The sequence below is a fragment of the Taudactylus pleione genome, unplaced genomic scaffold (assembly GCF_031769625.1).
Source record: "Taudactylus pleione unplaced genomic scaffold, aTauple2 ptg001666l, whole genome shotgun sequence".
Taxonomy (NCBI): Eukaryota; Metazoa; Chordata; class Amphibia; order Anura; family Myobatrachidae; genus Taudactylus; species Taudactylus pleione.
The window spans coordinates 1-16,922 of record NW_028286063.1 but is presented as its reverse complement, the minus strand read 5'-3'; the positions used below and the strand labels follow the sequence as shown (position 1 = coordinate 16,922).

General features: G+C 37.5%; 3 non-coding genes and 64 pseudogenes across 3 annotated transcripts; all 67 read right to left on the bottom strand.

Moving 5' to 3' along the window:
- Window positions 1–78: 78 nt before the first annotated feature.
- Window positions 79–197, bottom strand: LOC148439662 (5S ribosomal RNA; annotated as a pseudogene).
- A 116-nt stretch (window positions 198–313) lies between these two features.
- LOC148439661 (5S ribosomal RNA) lies at window positions 314–432 on the bottom strand (annotated as a pseudogene).
- A 116-nt stretch (window positions 433–548) lies between these two features.
- On the bottom strand, window positions 549–667 carry LOC148439660 (5S ribosomal RNA; annotated as a pseudogene).
- Window positions 668–783: 116 nt separating this feature from the next.
- Window positions 784–902, bottom strand: LOC148439659 (5S ribosomal RNA; annotated as a pseudogene).
- Window positions 903–1,017: 115 nt separating this feature from the next.
- LOC148439658 (5S ribosomal RNA) lies at window positions 1,018–1,136 on the bottom strand (annotated as a pseudogene).
- A 116-nt stretch (window positions 1,137–1,252) lies between these two features.
- On the bottom strand, window positions 1,253–1,371 carry LOC148439657 (5S ribosomal RNA; annotated as a pseudogene).
- A 116-nt stretch (window positions 1,372–1,487) lies between these two features.
- LOC148439656 (5S ribosomal RNA) lies at window positions 1,488–1,606 on the bottom strand (annotated as a pseudogene).
- A 115-nt stretch (window positions 1,607–1,721) lies between these two features.
- On the bottom strand, window positions 1,722–1,840 carry LOC148439655 (5S ribosomal RNA; annotated as a pseudogene).
- A 116-nt stretch (window positions 1,841–1,956) lies between these two features.
- On the bottom strand, window positions 1,957–2,075 carry LOC148439654 (5S ribosomal RNA; annotated as a pseudogene).
- A 116-nt stretch (window positions 2,076–2,191) lies between these two features.
- Window positions 2,192–2,310, bottom strand: LOC148439653 (5S ribosomal RNA; annotated as a pseudogene).
- Window positions 2,311–2,426: 116 nt separating this feature from the next.
- LOC148439652 (5S ribosomal RNA) lies at window positions 2,427–2,545 on the bottom strand (annotated as a pseudogene).
- A 116-nt stretch (window positions 2,546–2,661) lies between these two features.
- On the bottom strand, window positions 2,662–2,780 carry LOC148439651 (5S ribosomal RNA; annotated as a pseudogene).
- A 116-nt stretch (window positions 2,781–2,896) lies between these two features.
- On the bottom strand, window positions 2,897–3,015 carry LOC148439650 (5S ribosomal RNA). The gene has a single exon (XR_015876188.1). It is a non-coding gene; the product is annotated as a 5S ribosomal RNA (ribosomal RNA).
- Window positions 3,016–3,131: 116 nt separating this feature from the next.
- LOC148439649 (5S ribosomal RNA) lies at window positions 3,132–3,250 on the bottom strand (annotated as a pseudogene).
- A 115-nt stretch (window positions 3,251–3,365) lies between these two features.
- On the bottom strand, window positions 3,366–3,484 carry LOC148439648 (5S ribosomal RNA; annotated as a pseudogene).
- A 115-nt stretch (window positions 3,485–3,599) lies between these two features.
- On the bottom strand, window positions 3,600–3,718 carry LOC148439647 (5S ribosomal RNA; annotated as a pseudogene).
- Window positions 3,719–3,834: 116 nt separating this feature from the next.
- LOC148439646 (5S ribosomal RNA) lies at window positions 3,835–3,953 on the bottom strand (annotated as a pseudogene).
- Window positions 3,954–4,069: 116 nt separating this feature from the next.
- Window positions 4,070–4,188, bottom strand: LOC148439645 (5S ribosomal RNA; annotated as a pseudogene).
- A 116-nt stretch (window positions 4,189–4,304) lies between these two features.
- LOC148439644 (5S ribosomal RNA) lies at window positions 4,305–4,423 on the bottom strand (annotated as a pseudogene).
- A 116-nt stretch (window positions 4,424–4,539) lies between these two features.
- On the bottom strand, window positions 4,540–4,658 carry LOC148439643 (5S ribosomal RNA). The gene has a single exon (XR_015876190.1). It is a non-coding gene; the product is annotated as a 5S ribosomal RNA (ribosomal RNA).
- A 350-nt stretch (window positions 4,659–5,008) lies between these two features.
- LOC148439642 (5S ribosomal RNA) lies at window positions 5,009–5,127 on the bottom strand (annotated as a pseudogene).
- A 116-nt stretch (window positions 5,128–5,243) lies between these two features.
- LOC148439641 (5S ribosomal RNA) lies at window positions 5,244–5,362 on the bottom strand (annotated as a pseudogene).
- A 115-nt stretch (window positions 5,363–5,477) lies between these two features.
- Window positions 5,478–5,596, bottom strand: LOC148439640 (5S ribosomal RNA; annotated as a pseudogene).
- A 116-nt stretch (window positions 5,597–5,712) lies between these two features.
- Window positions 5,713–5,831, bottom strand: LOC148439639 (5S ribosomal RNA; annotated as a pseudogene).
- Window positions 5,832–5,947: 116 nt separating this feature from the next.
- LOC148439638 (5S ribosomal RNA) lies at window positions 5,948–6,066 on the bottom strand (annotated as a pseudogene).
- A 116-nt stretch (window positions 6,067–6,182) lies between these two features.
- Window positions 6,183–6,301, bottom strand: LOC148439637 (5S ribosomal RNA; annotated as a pseudogene).
- Window positions 6,302–6,416: 115 nt separating this feature from the next.
- Window positions 6,417–6,535, bottom strand: LOC148439636 (5S ribosomal RNA; annotated as a pseudogene).
- A 116-nt stretch (window positions 6,536–6,651) lies between these two features.
- On the bottom strand, window positions 6,652–6,770 carry LOC148439635 (5S ribosomal RNA; annotated as a pseudogene).
- Window positions 6,771–6,885: 115 nt separating this feature from the next.
- Window positions 6,886–7,004, bottom strand: LOC148439634 (5S ribosomal RNA; annotated as a pseudogene).
- Window positions 7,005–7,120: 116 nt separating this feature from the next.
- LOC148439633 (5S ribosomal RNA) lies at window positions 7,121–7,239 on the bottom strand (annotated as a pseudogene).
- Window positions 7,240–7,355: 116 nt separating this feature from the next.
- LOC148439632 (5S ribosomal RNA) lies at window positions 7,356–7,474 on the bottom strand (annotated as a pseudogene).
- Window positions 7,475–7,590: 116 nt separating this feature from the next.
- Window positions 7,591–7,709, bottom strand: LOC148439631 (5S ribosomal RNA; annotated as a pseudogene).
- Window positions 7,710–8,059: 350 nt separating this feature from the next.
- On the bottom strand, window positions 8,060–8,178 carry LOC148439630 (5S ribosomal RNA). Its single transcript, XR_015876189.1, has one exon. It is a non-coding gene; the product is annotated as a 5S ribosomal RNA (ribosomal RNA).
- A 115-nt stretch (window positions 8,179–8,293) lies between these two features.
- Window positions 8,294–8,412, bottom strand: LOC148439629 (5S ribosomal RNA; annotated as a pseudogene).
- Window positions 8,413–8,528: 116 nt separating this feature from the next.
- On the bottom strand, window positions 8,529–8,647 carry LOC148439628 (5S ribosomal RNA; annotated as a pseudogene).
- Window positions 8,648–8,763: 116 nt separating this feature from the next.
- LOC148439627 (5S ribosomal RNA) lies at window positions 8,764–8,882 on the bottom strand (annotated as a pseudogene).
- Window positions 8,883–8,997: 115 nt separating this feature from the next.
- On the bottom strand, window positions 8,998–9,116 carry LOC148439626 (5S ribosomal RNA; annotated as a pseudogene).
- A 116-nt stretch (window positions 9,117–9,232) lies between these two features.
- Window positions 9,233–9,351, bottom strand: LOC148439625 (5S ribosomal RNA; annotated as a pseudogene).
- Window positions 9,352–9,467: 116 nt separating this feature from the next.
- LOC148439624 (5S ribosomal RNA) lies at window positions 9,468–9,586 on the bottom strand (annotated as a pseudogene).
- Window positions 9,587–9,702: 116 nt separating this feature from the next.
- LOC148439623 (5S ribosomal RNA) lies at window positions 9,703–9,821 on the bottom strand (annotated as a pseudogene).
- Window positions 9,822–10,171: 350 nt separating this feature from the next.
- Window positions 10,172–10,290, bottom strand: LOC148439622 (5S ribosomal RNA; annotated as a pseudogene).
- A 116-nt stretch (window positions 10,291–10,406) lies between these two features.
- LOC148439621 (5S ribosomal RNA) lies at window positions 10,407–10,525 on the bottom strand (annotated as a pseudogene).
- Window positions 10,526–10,641: 116 nt separating this feature from the next.
- LOC148439620 (5S ribosomal RNA) lies at window positions 10,642–10,760 on the bottom strand (annotated as a pseudogene).
- Window positions 10,761–10,876: 116 nt separating this feature from the next.
- LOC148439619 (5S ribosomal RNA) lies at window positions 10,877–10,995 on the bottom strand (annotated as a pseudogene).
- A 115-nt stretch (window positions 10,996–11,110) lies between these two features.
- LOC148439618 (5S ribosomal RNA) lies at window positions 11,111–11,229 on the bottom strand (annotated as a pseudogene).
- Window positions 11,230–11,345: 116 nt separating this feature from the next.
- On the bottom strand, window positions 11,346–11,464 carry LOC148439617 (5S ribosomal RNA; annotated as a pseudogene).
- A 116-nt stretch (window positions 11,465–11,580) lies between these two features.
- LOC148439616 (5S ribosomal RNA) lies at window positions 11,581–11,699 on the bottom strand (annotated as a pseudogene).
- Window positions 11,700–11,815: 116 nt separating this feature from the next.
- Window positions 11,816–11,934, bottom strand: LOC148439615 (5S ribosomal RNA; annotated as a pseudogene).
- Window positions 11,935–12,050: 116 nt separating this feature from the next.
- On the bottom strand, window positions 12,051–12,169 carry LOC148439614 (5S ribosomal RNA; annotated as a pseudogene).
- A 115-nt stretch (window positions 12,170–12,284) lies between these two features.
- On the bottom strand, window positions 12,285–12,403 carry LOC148439613 (5S ribosomal RNA; annotated as a pseudogene).
- Window positions 12,404–12,519: 116 nt separating this feature from the next.
- Window positions 12,520–12,638, bottom strand: LOC148439612 (5S ribosomal RNA; annotated as a pseudogene).
- A 116-nt stretch (window positions 12,639–12,754) lies between these two features.
- Window positions 12,755–12,873, bottom strand: LOC148439611 (5S ribosomal RNA; annotated as a pseudogene).
- A 116-nt stretch (window positions 12,874–12,989) lies between these two features.
- LOC148439610 (5S ribosomal RNA) lies at window positions 12,990–13,108 on the bottom strand (annotated as a pseudogene).
- A 116-nt stretch (window positions 13,109–13,224) lies between these two features.
- LOC148439609 (5S ribosomal RNA) lies at window positions 13,225–13,343 on the bottom strand (annotated as a pseudogene).
- Window positions 13,344–13,459: 116 nt separating this feature from the next.
- LOC148439608 (5S ribosomal RNA) lies at window positions 13,460–13,578 on the bottom strand (annotated as a pseudogene).
- A 350-nt stretch (window positions 13,579–13,928) lies between these two features.
- On the bottom strand, window positions 13,929–14,047 carry LOC148439607 (5S ribosomal RNA; annotated as a pseudogene).
- A 115-nt stretch (window positions 14,048–14,162) lies between these two features.
- On the bottom strand, window positions 14,163–14,281 carry LOC148439606 (5S ribosomal RNA; annotated as a pseudogene).
- Window positions 14,282–14,397: 116 nt separating this feature from the next.
- On the bottom strand, window positions 14,398–14,516 carry LOC148439605 (5S ribosomal RNA; annotated as a pseudogene).
- Window positions 14,517–14,632: 116 nt separating this feature from the next.
- LOC148439604 (5S ribosomal RNA) lies at window positions 14,633–14,751 on the bottom strand (annotated as a pseudogene).
- A 116-nt stretch (window positions 14,752–14,867) lies between these two features.
- LOC148439603 (5S ribosomal RNA) lies at window positions 14,868–14,986 on the bottom strand (annotated as a pseudogene).
- A 116-nt stretch (window positions 14,987–15,102) lies between these two features.
- LOC148439602 (5S ribosomal RNA) lies at window positions 15,103–15,221 on the bottom strand (annotated as a pseudogene).
- A 115-nt stretch (window positions 15,222–15,336) lies between these two features.
- On the bottom strand, window positions 15,337–15,455 carry LOC148439601 (5S ribosomal RNA; annotated as a pseudogene).
- Window positions 15,456–15,571: 116 nt separating this feature from the next.
- On the bottom strand, window positions 15,572–15,690 carry LOC148439600 (5S ribosomal RNA; annotated as a pseudogene).
- A 116-nt stretch (window positions 15,691–15,806) lies between these two features.
- LOC148439599 (5S ribosomal RNA) lies at window positions 15,807–15,925 on the bottom strand (annotated as a pseudogene).
- A 116-nt stretch (window positions 15,926–16,041) lies between these two features.
- LOC148439598 (5S ribosomal RNA) lies at window positions 16,042–16,160 on the bottom strand (annotated as a pseudogene).
- Window positions 16,161–16,276: 116 nt separating this feature from the next.
- LOC148439597 (5S ribosomal RNA) lies at window positions 16,277–16,395 on the bottom strand (annotated as a pseudogene).
- A 116-nt stretch (window positions 16,396–16,511) lies between these two features.
- Window positions 16,512–16,630, bottom strand: LOC148439596 (5S ribosomal RNA; annotated as a pseudogene).
- Window positions 16,631–16,922: the final 292 nt, after the last annotated feature.

The following is a 16,922-nucleotide window of genomic DNA, read 5'->3' as shown; positions in this document are numbered from 1 at the left end:
ACTCAAGTAAATTCATTGATAAGTTGAAAAAATTAAATGTAAAATGTAATAGAAAAGAATGTTCTGGCAGTATAAAATTGCCTACAGCTCCTGGAATTCCTAGGTGGTCTCCCATCCAAGTACTAACCAGGCCCAACACTGCATAGCTTCCAAGATCAGACGAGATTGGGCATGTTCAGTGTGGTTTGGCTGTAGGTGCTCAAAAGCATTAAATTTAGACCGCTTTTACTTCTTAACACAAGTAAATTCATTGATAAGTTGAAAAAATTAAATGTAAAATGTAATAGAAAAGAATGTTATGGCAGTTTAAAATTACCTACAGCACCTGGGATTCCTAGGTAGTCACCCATCCAAGTACTAACCAGTCCCAACACTGCATAGCTTCCAAGATCAGATGAGATTGGGCATGTCCAGTGTGGTTTGGCTGTAGGTGCTCAAAAACATTAATTTTAGACCTGTATTACTTCTTAACTCAAGTAAATTAATTGATAAGTTGAAAAAATTAAATGTAAAATGTAAAAGAAAAGAATGTTATGGGAGTATAAATATACCTACTGCACCTGGTTTTCCCAGGTGGTCTCCCATCCAAGTACTGACGAGGCCCAACACTGCATAGCTACCAAGATAAGATGAGATTGGGCATGTCCAGTGTGGATTGGCTGTAGGTGCTCAAAAGTATTAACTTTAGACCTCTATTACTTCTTAACTCAAGGAAATTCATTGATAAGTTGAAAAAATTAAATGTAAAATGTAATAGAAAAGAATGTTATGGCAGTATAGAATTAGCTACAGCACCTGGTATTCCCAGGTGGTCTCCCATCCAAGTACTATCCAGGCCCAACACTGCATAGCTTCCAAGATCAGACGAGATTGGGCATGTCCAGTGTGGTTTGGCTGTAGGTGCTCAAAAACATTAACTTTAGACCTCTTTTACTTCTTAACTCAAGTAAATTCAATGATAAGTTGAAAAATTAAATGTAAAATGTAATAGAAAAGAATGTTAAGGCAGTATAAAATTACCTACAGCTCCTGGTATTCCCAGGTGGTCTCCCATCCAAGTACTAACCAGGCCGAACACTGCATAGCTTCCAAGATCAGACAAGATTGGGCATGTCCACTGTGGTTTGGCTGTTGGTGCTCTAAAACATTAACTTTATACCTCTATTACTTCTTAACTCAAGTAAATTCATTGATAAGTTGAAAAAATTAAATGTAAAATGTAATAGAAAAGACTGTTATGGCAGTATAAAATTAACTACAGCACCTGGTATTTCCAGGTGGTCTCCCATCCAAGTACTAACCAGGCCCAACACTGCACAGCTTCCAAGATCAGACAAGATTGGGCATATCCAGTGTGGTTTGGCTGTAGGTGCTCAAAAACATTAACTTTAGACCTCTATTACTTCTTAACTCAAGTAAATTCATTGATAAGTTGAAAAAATTAAATTTAAAATGTAATAGAAAAGAATGTTATGGCAGTATAAAATTACCTACAGCACCTGGTAATCCCAGGTGGTCTCCCATCCAAGTACTAACCAGGCCCAACACTGCCTAGCTTCCAAATTCAGATGAGATTGGGCATGTCCAGTGTGGTTTGGCTGTAGGTGCTCAAAAACATTAACTTTAGACCTCTTTTACTTCTTAACTCAAGTAAATTCAATGATAAGTTGAAAAATGAAATGTAAAATGTAATAGAAAAGAATGTTATGGCAGTATAAAATTACCTACAGCACCTAGTATTCCCAGGTGGTCTCCCATCCAAGTACTAACCAGGCCCAACACTGCATAGCTTCCAAGATCAGACGAGATTGGGCATGTCTAGTGTGGTTTGGCTGTAGGTGCTCAAAACCATTAACTTTAGACCTCTTTTACTTCTTAACTCAAGTAAATTCATTGATAAGTTGAAAAAATGAAATGTAGAATGTAATAGAAAAAAATGTTTTGGCTGTCTAAAAGTACCTACAGCACCTGGTATTCCCAGGTGGTCTCCCATCCAAGTACAAACCAGGCCCAACACTGCATAGCTTCCAAGATCAGACGAGATTGGGCATGTCCAGTGTGGTTTGGCTGTAGGTGCTCAAAAGCATTAAATTTAGACCTCTATTACTTCTTAACTCAAGTAAATTCATTGATAAGTTGAAAAAATTAAATGTAAAATGTAATAGAAAAGAATGTTCTGGCAGTATAAAATTACCTACAGCTCCTGGTATTCCCAGGTGGTGTCCCATCCAAGTACTAACCTGGCCCAACACTGCATAGCTTCCAAGATCAGATGAGATTGGGCATGTCCAGTGTGGTTTGGCTGAAGGTGCTCAAAAGCATTAAACTTAGACCGCTTTTACTTCTTAACACAAGTAAATTCATTGATAAATTGAAAAAATTAAATGTAAAATGTAATAGAAAAGAATGTTATGGCAGTTTAAAATTACCTACAGCACCTGGGATTCCTAGGTAGTCACCCATCCAAGTACTAACCAGTCCCAACACTGCATAGCTTCCAAAATCAGACGAGATTGGGCATGTCCAGTTTGGTTTGGCTGTAGGTGCTCAAAAACATTAACTTTAGACCTGTATTATTTCTTAACTCAAGTAAATTAATTGATAAGTTGAAAAAATTAAATGTAAAATGTAATAGAAAAGAATGTTATGGGAGTATAAAATTACCTACTGCACCTGGTTTTCCCAGGTGGTCTCCCATCCAAGTACTGACGAGGCCCAACACTGCATAGCTACCAAGATCAGACGAGATTGGGCATGTCCAGTGTGGATTGGCTGTAGGTGCTCAAAAGTATTAACTTTAGATCTCTATTACTTCTTAACTCAAGGAAATTCATTGATAAGTTGAAAAAATTAAATGTAAAATGTAATAGACAAGAATGTTATGGCAGTATAAAATTACCTACAGCACCTGGTATTCCCAGGTGGTCTCCCATCCAAGTACTAACCAGGCCCAACACTGCATAGCTTCCAAGATCAGACGAGATTGGGCATATCCAGTGTGGTTTGGCTGTAGGTGCTCAAAAACATTAACTTTAGACCTCTATTACTTCTTAACTCAAGTAAATTCATTGATAAGTTGAAAAAATTAAATTTAAAATGTAATAGAAAAGAATGTTATGGCAGTATAAAATTACCTACAGCACCTGGTAATCCCAGGTGGTCTCCCATCCAAGTACTAACCAGGCCCAACACTGCCTAGCTTCCAAGTTCAGACGAGATTGGGCATGTCCAGTGTGGTTTGGCTGTAGGTGCTCAAAAACATTAACTTTAGACCTCTTTTACTTCTTAACTCAAGTAAATTCAATGATAAGTTGAAAAATGAAATGTAAAATGTAATAGAAAAGAATGTTATGGCAGTATAAAATTACCTACAGTACCTAGTATTCCCAGGCGGTCTTCCATCCAAGTACTAACCAGGCCCAACACTGCATAGTTTCCAAGATCAGACGAGATTGTACATGTCTAGTGTGGTTTGGCTGTAGGTGCTCAAAACCATTAACTTTAGACCTCTTTTACTTCTTAACTCAAGTAAATTCATTGATAAGTTGAAAAAATGAAATGTAGAATGTAATAGAAAGAATGTTTTGGCTGTCTAAAATTACATACAGCACCTGGTATTCCCAGGTGGTCTTCCATCCAAGTACAAACCAGGCCCAACACTGCATAGCTTCCAAGATCAGACGAGATTGGGCATGTCCAGTGTGGTTTGGCTGTAGGTGCTCAAAAGCATTAAATTTAGACCTCTATTACTTCTTAACTCAAGTAAATTCATTGATAAGTTGAAAAAATTAAATGTAAAATGTAATAGAAAAGAATGTTCTGGCAGTATAAAATTACCTACAGCTCCTGGTATTCCTAGGTGGTCTCCCATCCAAGTACTAACCAGGCCCAACACTGCATAGCTTCCAAGATCAGACGAGATTGGGCATGTTCAGTGTGGTTTGGCTGTAGGTGCTCAAAAGCATTAAATTTAGACCGCTTATACTTCTTAACACAAGTAAATTCATTAATAAGTTGAAAAAATTAAATGTAAAATGTAATAGAAAAGAATGTTATGGCAGTTTAAAATTACCTACAGCACCTGGGAATCCTAGGTAGTCACCCATCCAAGTACTAACCAGTCCCAACACTGCATAGCTTCCAAGATCAGATGAGATTGGGCATGTCCAGTGTGGTTTGGCTGTAGGTGCTCAAAAACATTAACTTTAGACCTGTATTACTTCTTAACTCAAGTAAATTAATTGATAAGTTGAAAAAATTAAATGAAAAATGTAAAAGAAAAGAATGTTATGGGAGTATAAATATACCTACTGCACCTGGTTTTCCCAGGTGGTCTCCCATCCAAGTACTGACGAGGCCCAACACTGCATAGCTACCAAGATAAGATGAGATTGGGCATGTCCAGTGTGGATTGGCTGTAGGTGCTCAAAAGTATTAACTTTAGACCTCTATTACTTCTTAACTCAAGGAAATTCATTGATAAGTTGAAAAAATTAAATGTAAAATGTAATAGAAAAGAATGTTATGGCAGTATAAAATTACCTACAGCACCTGGTATTCCCAGGTGGTCTCCCATCCAAGTACTAACCAGGCCCAACACTGCATAGCTTCCAAGATCAGACGAGATTGGGCATGTCCAGTGTGGTTTGGCTGTAGGTGCTCAAAAACATTAACTTTAGACCTCTTTTACTTCTTAACTCAAGTAAATTCAATGATAAGTTGAAAAATTAAATGTAAAATGTAATAGAAAAGAATGTTAAGGCAGTATAAAATTACCTACAGCTCCTGGTATTCCCAGGTTGTCTCCCATCCAAGTACTAACCAGGCCGAACACTGCATAGCTTCCAAGATCAGACAAGATTGGGCATGTCCACTGTGGTTTGGCTGTTGGTGCTCTAAAACATTAACTTTATACCTCTATTACTTCTTAACTCAAGTAAATTCATTAATAAGTTGAAAAAATTAAATGTAAAATGTAATAGAAAAGACTGTTATGGCAGTATAAAATTACCTACAGCACCTGGTATTTCCAGGTGGTCTCCCATCCAAGTACTAACCAGGCCCAACACTGCACAGCTTCCAAGATCAGACAAGATTGGGCATATCCAGTGTGGTTTGGCTGTAGGTGCTCAAAAACATTAACATTAGACCTCTATTACTTCTTAACTCAAGTAAATTCATTGATAAATTGAAAAAATTAAATTTAAAATGTAATAGAAAAGAATGTTATGGCAGTATAAAATTACCAACAGCACCTGGTAATCCCAGGTGGTCTCCCATCCAAGTACTAACCAGGCCCAACACTGCCTAGCTTCCAAGTTCAGATGAGATTGGGCATGTCCAGTGTGGTTTGGCTGTAGGTGCTCAAAAACATTAACTTTAGACCTCTTTTACTTCTCAACTCAAGTAAATTCAATGATAAGTTGAAAAATGAAATGTAAAATGTAATAGAAAAGAATGTTATGGCAGTATAAAATTACCTACAGCACCTAGTATTCCCAGGTGGTCTCCCATCCAAGTACTAACCAGGCCCAACACTGCATAGCTTCCAAGATCAGACGAGATTGGGCATGTCTAGTGTGGTTTGGCTGTAGGTGCTCAAAACCATTAACTTTAGACCTCTTTTACTTCTTAACTCAAGTAAATTCATTGATAAGTTGAAAAAATGAAATGTAGAATGTAATAGAAAAAAATGTTTTGGCTGTCTAAAATTACCTACAGCACCTGGTATTCCCAGGTGGTCTCCCATCCAAGTACAAACCAGGCCCAACACTGCATAGCTTCCAAGATCAGACGAGATTGGGCATGTCCAGTGTGGTTTGGCTGTAGGTGCTCAAAAGCATTAAATTTAGACCTCTATTACTTCTTAACTCAAGTAAATTCATTGATAAGTTGAAAAAATTAAATGTAAAATGTAATAGAAAAGAATGTTCTGGCAGTATAAAATTACCTACAGCTCCTGGTATTCCCAGGTGGTGTCCCATCCAAGTACTAACCAGGCCCAACACTGCATAGCTTCCAAGATCAGACGAGATTGGGCATGTCCAGTGTGGTTTGGCTGAAGGTGCTCAAAAGCATTAAACTTAGACCGCTTTTACTTCTTAACACAAGTAAATTCATTGATAAGTTGAAAAAATTAAATGTAAAATGTAATAGAAAAGAATGTTATGGCAGTTTAAAATTACCTACAGCACCTGGGATTCCTAGGTAGTCACCCATCCAAGTACTAACCAGTCCCAACACTGCATAGCTTCCAAGATCAGACGAGATTGGGCATGTCCAGTGTGGTTTGGCTGTAGGTGCTCAAAAACATTAACTTTAGACCTCTTTTACTTCTTAACTCAAGTAAATTCAATGATAAGTTGAAAAATTAAATGTAAAATGTAATAGAAAAGAATGTTAAGGCAGTATAAAATTACCTACAGCTCCTGGTATTCCCAGGTGGTCTCCGATCCAAGTACTAACCAGGCCCAACACTGCATAGCTTCCAAGATCAGACGAGATTGGGCATATCCAGTGTGGTTTGGCTGTAGGTGCTCAAAAACATTAACTTTAGACCTCTATTACTTCTTAACTCAAGTAAATTCATTGATAAGTTGAAAAAATTAAATTTAAAATGTAATAGAAAAGAATGTTATGGCAGTATAAAATTACCTACAGCACCTGGTAATCCCAGGTGGTCTCCCATCCAAGTACTAACCAGGCCCAACACTGCCTAGCTTCCAAGTTCAGACGAGATTGGGCATGTCCAGTGTGGTTTGGCTGTAGGTGCTCAAAAGCATTAACTTTAGACCTCTTTTACTTCTTAACTCAAGTAAATTCAATGATAAGTTGAAAAATGAAATGTAAAATGTAATAGAAAAGAATGTTATGGCAGTATAAAATTACCTACAGTACCTAGTATTCCCAGGCGGTCTTCCATCCAAGTACTAACCAGGCCCAACACTGCATAGTTTCCAAGATCAGACGAGATTGTACATGTCTAGTGTGGTTTGGCTGTAGGTGCTCAAAACCATTAACTTTAGACCTCTTTTACTTCTTAACTCAAGTAAATTCATTGATAAGTTGAAAAAATGAAATGTAGAATGTAATAGAAAAGAATGTTTTGGCTGTCTAAAATTACCTACAGCACCTGGTATTCCCAGGTGGTCTCCCATCCAAGTACAAACCAGGCCCAACACTGCATAGCTTCCAAGATCAGACGAGATTGGGCATGTCCAGTGTGGTTTGGCTGTAGGTGCTCAAAAGCATTAAATTTAGACCTCTATTACTTCTTAACTCAAGTAAATTCATTGATAAGTTGAAAAAATTAAATGTAAAATGTAATAGAAAAGAATGTTCTGGCAGTATAAAATTACCTACAGCTCCTGGTATTCCTAGGTGGTCTCCCATCCAAGTACTAACCAGGCCCAACACTGCATAGCTTCCAAGATCAGACGAGATTGGGCATGTACAGTGTGGTTTGGCTGTAGGTGCTCAAAAGCATTAAATTTAGACCGCTTTTACTTCTTAACACAAGTAAATTCATTGATAAGTTGAAAAAATTAAATGTAAAATGTAATAGAAAAGAATGTTATGGCAGTTTAAAATTACCTACAGCACCTGGGATTCCTAGGTAGTCACCCATCCAAGTACTAACCAGTCCCAACACTGCATAGCTTCCAAGATTAGATGAGATTGGGCATGTCCAGTGTGGTTTGGCTGTAGGTGCTCAAAAACATTAACTTTAGACCTGTATTACTTCTTAACTCAAGTAAATTAATTGATAAGTTGAAAAAATTAAATGTAAAATGTAAAAGAAAAGAATGTTATGGGAGTATAAATATACCTACTGCACCTGGTTTTCCCAGGTGGTCTCCCATCCAAGTATTGACAAGGCCCAACACTGCATAGCTACCAAGATAAGATGAGATTGGGCATGTCCAGTGTGGATTGGCTGTAGGTGCTCAAAAGTATTAACTTTAGACCTCTATTACTTCTTAACTCAAGGAAATTCATTGATAAGTTGAAAAATTAAATGTAAAATGTAATAGAAAAGAATGTTATGGCAGTATAAAATTACCTACAGCACCTGGTATTCCCAGGTGGTCTCCCATCCAAGTACTAACCAGGCCCAACACTGCATAGCTTCCAAGATCAGACGAGATTGGGCATGTCCAGTGTGGTTTGGCTGTAGGTGCTCAAAAACATTAACTTTAGACCTCTTTTACTTCTTAACTCAAGTAAATTCAATGATAAGTTGAAAAATTAAATGTAAAATGTAATAGAAAAGATTGTTAAGGCAGTATAAAATTACCTACAGCTCCTGGTATTCCCAGGTGGTCTCCCATCCAAGTACTAACCAGGCCGAACACTGCATAGCTTCCAAGATCAGACAAGATTGGGCATGTCCACTGTGGTTTGGCTGTTGGTGCTCTAAAACATTAACTTTATACCTCTATTACTTCTTAACTCAAGTAAATTCATTGATAAGTTGAAAAAATTAAATGTAAAATGTAATAGAAAAGAATGTTATGGCAGTATAAAATTACCTACAGCTCCTGGTATTTCCAGGTGGTCTCCCATCCAAGTACTAACCTGGCCCAACACTGCACAGCTTCCAAGATCAGACAAGATTGGGCATATCCAGTGTGGTTTGGCTGTAGGTGCTCAAAAACATTAACTTTAGACCTCTATTACTTCTTAACTCAAGTAAATTCATTGATAAGTTGAAAAAATTAAATTTAAAATGTAATAGAAAAGAATGTTATGGCAGTATAAAATTACCTACAGCTCCTGGTAATCCCAGGTGGTCTCCCATCCAAGTACTAACCAGGCCCAACACTGCCTAGCTTCCAAGTTCAGATGAGATTGGGCATGTCCAGTGTGGTTTGGCTGTAGGTGCTCAAAAACATTAACTTTAGACCTCTTTTACTTCTTAACTCAAGTAAATTCAATGATAAGTTGAAAAATGAAATGTAAAATGTAATAGAAAAGAAAGTTATGGCAGTATAAAATTACCTACAGCACCTAGTATTCCCAGGTGGTCTCCCATCCAAGTACTAACCAGGCCCAACACTGCATAGCTTCCAAGATCAGACGAGATTGGGCATGTCTAGTGTGGTTTGGCTGTAGGTGCTCTAAACCATTTACTTTAGACCTCTTTTACTTCTTAACTCAAGTAAATTCATTGATAAGTTGAAAAAGTGAAATGTAGAATGTAATAGAAAAAAATGTTTTGGCTGTCTAAAATTACCTACAGCACCTGGTATTCCCAGGTGGTCTCCCATCCAAGTACAAACCAGGCCCAACACTGCATAGCTTCCAAGATCAGACGAGATTGGGCATGTCCAGTGTGGTTTGGCTGTAGGTGCTCAAAAGCATTACATTTAGACCTCTATTACTTCTTAACTCAAGTAAATTCATTGATAAGTTGAAAAAATTAAATGTAAAATGTAATAGAAAAGAATGTTCTGGCAGTATAAAATTACCTACAGCTCCTGGTATTCCCAGGTGGTGTCCCATCCAAGTACTAACCAGGCCCAACACTGCATAGCTTCCAAGATCAGACGAGATTGGGCATGTCCAGTGTGGTTTGGCTGAAGGTGCTCAAAAGCATTAAACTTAGACCGCTTTTACTTCTTAACACAAGTAAATTCATTAATAAGTTGAAAAAATTAAATTTAAAATGTAATAGAAAAGAATGTTATGGCAGTATAAAATTACCTACAGCACCTGGTAATCCTAGGTGGTCTCCCATCCAAGTACTAACCAGGCCCAACACTGCCTAGCTTCCAAGTTCAGACAAGATTGGGCATGTCCAGTGTGGTTTGGCTGTAGGTGCTCAAAAACATTAACTTTAGACCTCTTTTACTTCTTAACTCAAGTAAATTCAATGATAAGTTGAAAAATGAAATGTAAAATGTAATAGAAAAGAATGTTATGGCAGTATAAAATTACCTACAGTACCTAGTATTCCCAGGCGGTCTTAAATCCAAGTACTAACCAGGCCCAACACTGCATAGTTTCCAAGATCAGACGAGATTGTACATGTCTAGTGTGGTTTGGCTGTAGGTGCTCAAAACCATTAACTTTAGACCTCTTTTACTTCTTAACTCAAGTAAATTCATTGATAAGTTGAAAAAATGAAATGTAGAATGTAATAGAAAAGAATGTTTTGGCTGTCTAAAATTACCTACAGCACCTGGTATTCCCAGGTGGTCTTCCATCCAAGTACAAACCAGGCCCAACACTGCATAGCTTCCAAGATCAGACGAGATTGGGCATGTTCAGTGTGGTTTGGCTGTAGGTGCTCAAAAGCATTAAATTTAGACCGCTTTTACTTCTTAACACAAGTAAATTCATTGATAAGTTGAAAAAATTAAATGTAAAATGTAATAGAAAAGAATGTTATGGCAGTTTAAAATTACCTACAGCACCTGGGATTCCTAGGTAGTCACCCATCCAAGTACTAACCAGTCCCAACACTGCATAGCTTCCAAGATCAAATGAGATTGGGCATGTCCAGTGTGGTTTGGCTGTAGGTGCTCAAAAACATTAATTTTAGACCTGTATTACTTCTTAACTCAAGTAAATTAATTGATAAGTTGAAAAAATTAAATGTAAAATGTAAAAGAAAAGAATGTTATGGGAGTATAAATATACCTACTGCACCTGGTTTTCCCAGGTGGTCTCCCATCCAAGTACTGACGAGGCCCAACACTGCATAGCTACCAAGATAAGATGAGATTGGGCATGTCCAGTGTGGATTGGCTGTAGGTGCTCAAAAACATTAACTTTAGACCTCTATTACTTCTTAACTCAAGTAAATTCATTGATAAGTTGAAAAAATTAAATTTAAAATGTAATAGAAAAGAATGTTATGGCAGTATAAAATTACCTACAGCTCCTGGTAATCCCAGGTGGTCTCCCATCCAAGTACTAACCAGGCCCAACACTGCCTAGCTTCCAAGTTCAGATGAGATTGGGCATGTCCAGTGTGGTTTGGCTGTAGGTGCTCAAAAACATTAACTTTAGACCTCTTTTACTTCTTAACTCAAGTAAATTCAATGATAAGTTGAAAAATGAAATGTAAAATGTAATAGAAAAGAATGTTATGGCAGTATTAAATTACCTACAGCACCTAGTATTCCCAGGTGGTCTCCCATCCAAGTACTAACCAGGCCCAACACTGCATAGCTTCCAAGATCAGACGAGATTGGGCATGTCTAGTGTGGTTTGGCTGTAGGTGCTCAAAACCATTAACTTTAGACCTCTTTTACTTCTTAACTCAAGTAAATTCATTGATAAGTTGAAAAAATTAAATGTAAAATGTAATAGAAAAGAATGTTCTGGCAGTATAAAATTACCTACAGCTCCTGGTATTCCCAGGTGGTGTCCCATCCAAGTACTAACCAGGCCCAACACTGCATAGCTTCCAAGATCAGACGAGATTGGGCATGTCCAGTGTGGTTTGGCTGAAGGTGCTCAAAAGCATTAAACTTAGACCGCTTTTACTTCTTAACACAAGTAAATTCATTGATAAGTTGAAAAAATTAAATGTAAAATGTAATAGAAAAGAATGTTATGGCAGTTTAAAATTACCTACAGCACCTGGGATTCCTAGGTAGTCACCCATCCAAGTACTAACCAGTCCCAACACTGCATAGCTTCCAAGATCAGACGAGATTGGGCATGTCCAGTGTGGTTTGGCTGTAGGTGCTCAAAAACATTAACTTTAGACCTGTATTACTTCTTAACTCAAGTAAATTAATTGATAAGTTGAAAAAATTAAATGTAAAATGTAATAGAAAAGAATGTTATGGGAGTATAAAATTACCTACAGCTCCTGGTATTCCCAGGTGGTGTCCCATCCAAGTACTAACCAGGCCCAACACTGCATAGCTTCCAAGATCAGACGAGATTGGGCATATCCAGTGTGGTTTGGCTGTAGGTGCTCAAAAACATTAACTTTAGACCTCTATTACTTCTTAACTCAAGTAAATTCATTGATAAGTTGAAAAAATTAAATTTAAAATGTAATAGAAAAGAATGTTATGGCAGTATAAAATTACCTACAGCACCTGGTAATCCTAGGTGGTCTCCCATCCAAGTACTAAGCAGGCCCAACACTGCCTAGCTTCCAAGTTCAGACGAGATTGGGCATGTCCAGTGTGGTTTGGCTGTAGGTGCTCAAAAACATTAACTTTAGACCTCTTTTACTTCTTAACTCAAGTAAATTCAATGATAAGTTGAAAAATGAAATGTAAAATGTAATAGAAAAGAATGTTATGGCAGTATAAAATTACCTACAGTACCTAGTATTCCCAGGCGGTCTTCCATCCAAGTACTAACCAGGCCCAACACTGCATAGTTTCCAAGATCAGACGAGATTGTACATGTCTAGTGTGGTTTGGCTGTAGGTGCTCAAAACCATTAACTTTAGACCTCTTTTACTTCTTAACTCAAGTAAATTCATTGATAAGTTGAAAAAATGAAATGTAGAATGTAATAGAAAATAATGTTTTGGTTGTCTAAAATTACCTACAGCACCTGGTATTCCCACATGGTCTTCCATCCAAGTACAAACCAGGCCCAACACTGCATAGCTTCCAAGATCAGACGAGATTGGGCATGTCCAGTGTGGTTTGGCTGTAGGTGCTCAAAAGCATTAAATTTAGACCTCTATTACTTCTTAACTCAAGTAAATTCATTGATAAGTTGAAAAAATTAAATGTAAAATGTAATAGAAAAGAATGTTCTGGCAGTATAAAATTGCCTACAGCTCCTGGTATTCCTAGGTGGTCTCCCATCCAAGTACTAACCAGGCCCAACACTGCATAGCTTCCAAGATCAGACGAGATTGGGCATGTTCAGTGTGGTTTGGCTGTAGGTGCTCAAAAGCATTAAATTTAGACCGCTTTTACTTCTTAACACAAGTAAATTCATTGATAAGTTGAAAAAATTAAATGTAAAATGTAATAGAAAAGAATGTTATGGCAGTTTAAAATTACCTACAGCACCTGGGATTCCTAGGTAGTCACCCATCCAAGTACTAACCAGTCCCAACACTGCATAGCTTCCAAGATCAGATGAGATTGGGCATGTCCAGTGTGGTTTGGCTGTAGGTGCTCAAAAACATTAATTTTAGACCTGTATTACTTCTTAACTCAAGTAAATTAATTGATAAGTTGAAAAAATTAAATGTAAAATGTAAAAGAAAAGAATGTTATGGGAGTATAAATATACCTACTGCACCTGGTTTTCCCAGGTGGTCTCCCATCCAAGTACTGACGAGGCCCAACACTGCATAGCTACCAAGATAAGATGAGATTGGGCATGTCCAGTGTGGATTAGCTGTAGGTGCTCAAAAGTATTAACTTTAGACCTCTATTACTTCTTAACTCAAGGAAATTCATTGATAAGTTGAAAAAATTAAATGTAAAATGTAATAGAAAAGAATGTTATGGCAGTATAGAATTAGCTACAGCACCTGGTATTCCCAGGTGGTCTCCCATCCAAGTACTAACCAGGCCCAACACTGCATAGCTTCCAAGATCAGACGAGATTGGGCATGTCCAGTGTGGTTTGGCTGTAGGTGCTCAAAAACATTAACTTTAGACCTCTTTTACTTCTTAACTCAAGTAAATTCAATGATAAGTTGAAAAATTAAATGTAAAATGTAATAGAAAAGAATGTTAAGGCAGTATAAATTTACCTACAGCTCCTGGTATTCCCAGGTGGTCTCCCATCCAAGTACTAACCAGGCCAAACACTGCATAGCTTCCTAGATCAGACAAAATTGGGCCTGTCCACTGTCGTTTGGCTGTAGGTGCTCAAAAACATTAACTTTAGACCTCTATTACTTCTTAACTCAAGTAAATTCATTGATAAGTTGAAAAAATTAAATGTAAAATGTAATAGAAAAGAATGTTATGGCAGTATAAAATTACCTACAGCTCCTGGTAATCCCAGGTGGTCTCCCATCCAAGTACTAACCAGGCCCAACACTGCCTAGCTTCCAAGTTCAGATGAGATTGGGCATGTCCAGTGTGGTTTGGCTGTAGGTGCTCAAAAACATTAACTTTAGACCTCTTTTACTTCTTAACTCAAGTAAATTCAATGATAAGTTGAAAAATGAAATGTAAAATGTAATAGAAAAGAATGTTATGGCAGTATTAAATTACCTACAGCACCTAGTATTCCCAGGTGGTCTCCCATCCAAGTACTAACCAGGCCCAACACTGCATAGCTTCCAAGATCAGACGAGATTGGGCATGTCTAGTGTGGTTTGGCTGTAGGTGCTCAAAACCATTAACTTTAGACCTCTTTTACTTCTTAACTCAAGTAAATTCATTGATAAGTTGAAAAAATTAAATGTAAAATGTAATAGAAAAGAATGTTCTGGCAGTATAAAATTACCTACAGCTCCTGGTATTCCCAGGTGGTGTCCCATCCAAGTACTAACCAGGCCCAACACTGCATAGCTTCCAAGATCAGACGAGATTGGGCATGTCCAGTGTGGTTTGGCTGAAGGTGCTCAAAAGCATTAAACTTAGACCGCTTTTACTTCTTAACACAAGTAAATTCATTGATAAGTTGAAAAAATTAAATGTAAAATGTAATAGAAAAGAATGTTATGGCAGTTTAAAATTACCTACAGCACCTGGGATTCCTAGGTAGTCACCCATCCAAGTACTAACCAGTCCCAACACTGCATAGCTTCCAAGATCAGACGAGATTGGGCATGTCCAGTGTGGTTTGGCTGTAGGTGCTCAAAAACATTAACTTTAGACCTGTATTACTTCTTAACTCAAGTAAATTAATTGATAAGTTGAAAAAATTAAATGTAAAATGTAATAGAAAAGAATGTTATGGGAGTATAAAATTACCTACAGCTCCTGGTATTCCCAGGTGGTGTCCCATCCAAGTACTAACCAGGCCCAACACTGCATAGCTTCCAAGATCAGACGAGATTGGGCATATCCAGTGTGGTTTGGCTGTAGGTGCTCAAAAACATTAACTTTAGACCTCTATTACTTCTTAACTCAAGTAAATTCATTGATAAGTTGAAAAAATTAAATTTAAAATGTAATAGAAAAGAATGTTATGGCAGTATAAAATTACCTACAGCACCTGGTAATCCTAGGTGGTCTCCCATCCAAGTACTAAGCAGGCCCAACACTGCCTAGCTTCCAAGTTCAGACGAGATTGGGCATGTCCAGTGTGGTTTGGCTGTAGGTGCTCAAAAACATTAACTTTAGACCTCTTTTACTTCTTAACTCAAGTAAATTCAATGATAAGTTGAAAAATGAAATGTAAAATGTAATAGAAAAGAATGTTATGGCAGTATAAAATTACCTACAGTACCTAGTATTCCCAGGCGGTCTTCCATCCAAGTACTAACCAGGCCCAACACTGCATAGTTTCCAAGATCAGACGAGATTGTACATGTCTAGTGTGGTTTGGCTGTAGGTGCTCAAAACCATTAACTTTAGACCTCTTTTACTTCTTAACTCAAGTAAATTCATTGATAAGTTGAAAAAATGAAATGTAGAATGTAATAGAAAATAATGTTTTGGTTGTCTAAAATTACCTACAGCACCTGGTATTCCCACGTGGTCTTCCATCCAAGTACAAACCAGGCCCAACACTGCATAGCTTCCAAGATCAGACGAGATTGGGCATGTCCAGTGTGGTTTGGCTGTAGGTGCTCAAAAGCATTAAATTTAGACCTCTATTACTTCTTAACTCAAGTAAATTCATTGATAAGTTGAAAAAATTAAATGTAAAATGTAATAGAAAAGAATGTTCTGGCAGTATAAAATTGCCTACAGCTCCTGGTATTCCTAGGTGGTCTCCCATCCAAGTACTAACCAGGCCCAACACTGCATAGCTTCCAAGATCAGACGAGATTGGGCATGTTCAGTGTGGTTTGGCTGTAGGTGCTCAAAAGCATTAAATTTAGACCGCTTTTACTTCTTAACACAAGTAAATTCATTGATAAGTTGAAAAAATTAAATGTAAAATGTAATAGAAAAGAATGTTATGGCAGTTTAAAATTACCTACAGCACCTGGGATTCCTAGGTAGTCACCCATCCAAGTACTAACCAGTCCCAACACTGCATAGCTTCCAAGATCAGATGAGATTGGGCATGTCCAGTGTGGTTTGGCTGTAGGTGCTCAAAAACATTAATTTTAGACCTGTATTACTTCTTAACTCAAGTAAATTAATTGATAAGTTGAAAAAATTAAATGTAAAATGTAAAAGAAAAGAATGTTATGGGAGTATAAATATACCTACTGCACCTGGTTTTCCCAGGTGGTCTCCCATCCAAGTACTGACGAGGCCCAACACTGCATAGCTACCAAGATAAGATGAGATTGGGCATGTCCAGTGTGGATTGGCTGTAGGTGCTCAAAAGTATTAACTTTAGACCTCTATTACTTCTTAACTCAAGGAAATTCATTGATAAGTTGAAAAAATTAAATGTAAAATGTAATAGAAAAGAATGTTATGGCAGTATAGAATTAGCTACAGCACCTGGTATTCCCAGGTGGTCTCCCATCCAAGTACTAACCAGGCCCAACACTGCATAGCTTCCAAGATCAGACGAGATTGGGCATGTCCAGTGTGGTTTGGCTGTAGGTGCTCAAAAACATTAACTTTAGACCTCTTTTACTTCTTAACTCAAGTAAATTCAATGATAAGTTGAAAAATTAAATGTAAAATGTAATAGAAAAGAATGTTAAGGCAGTATAAATTTACCTACAGCTCCTGGTATTCCCAGGTGGTCTCCCATCCAAGTACTAACCAGGCCAAACACTGCATAGCTTCCTAGATCAGACAAAATTGGGCCTGTCCACTGTCGTTTGGCTGTAGGTGCTCAAAAACATTAACTTTAGACCTCTATTACTTCTTAACTCAAGTAAATTCATTGAT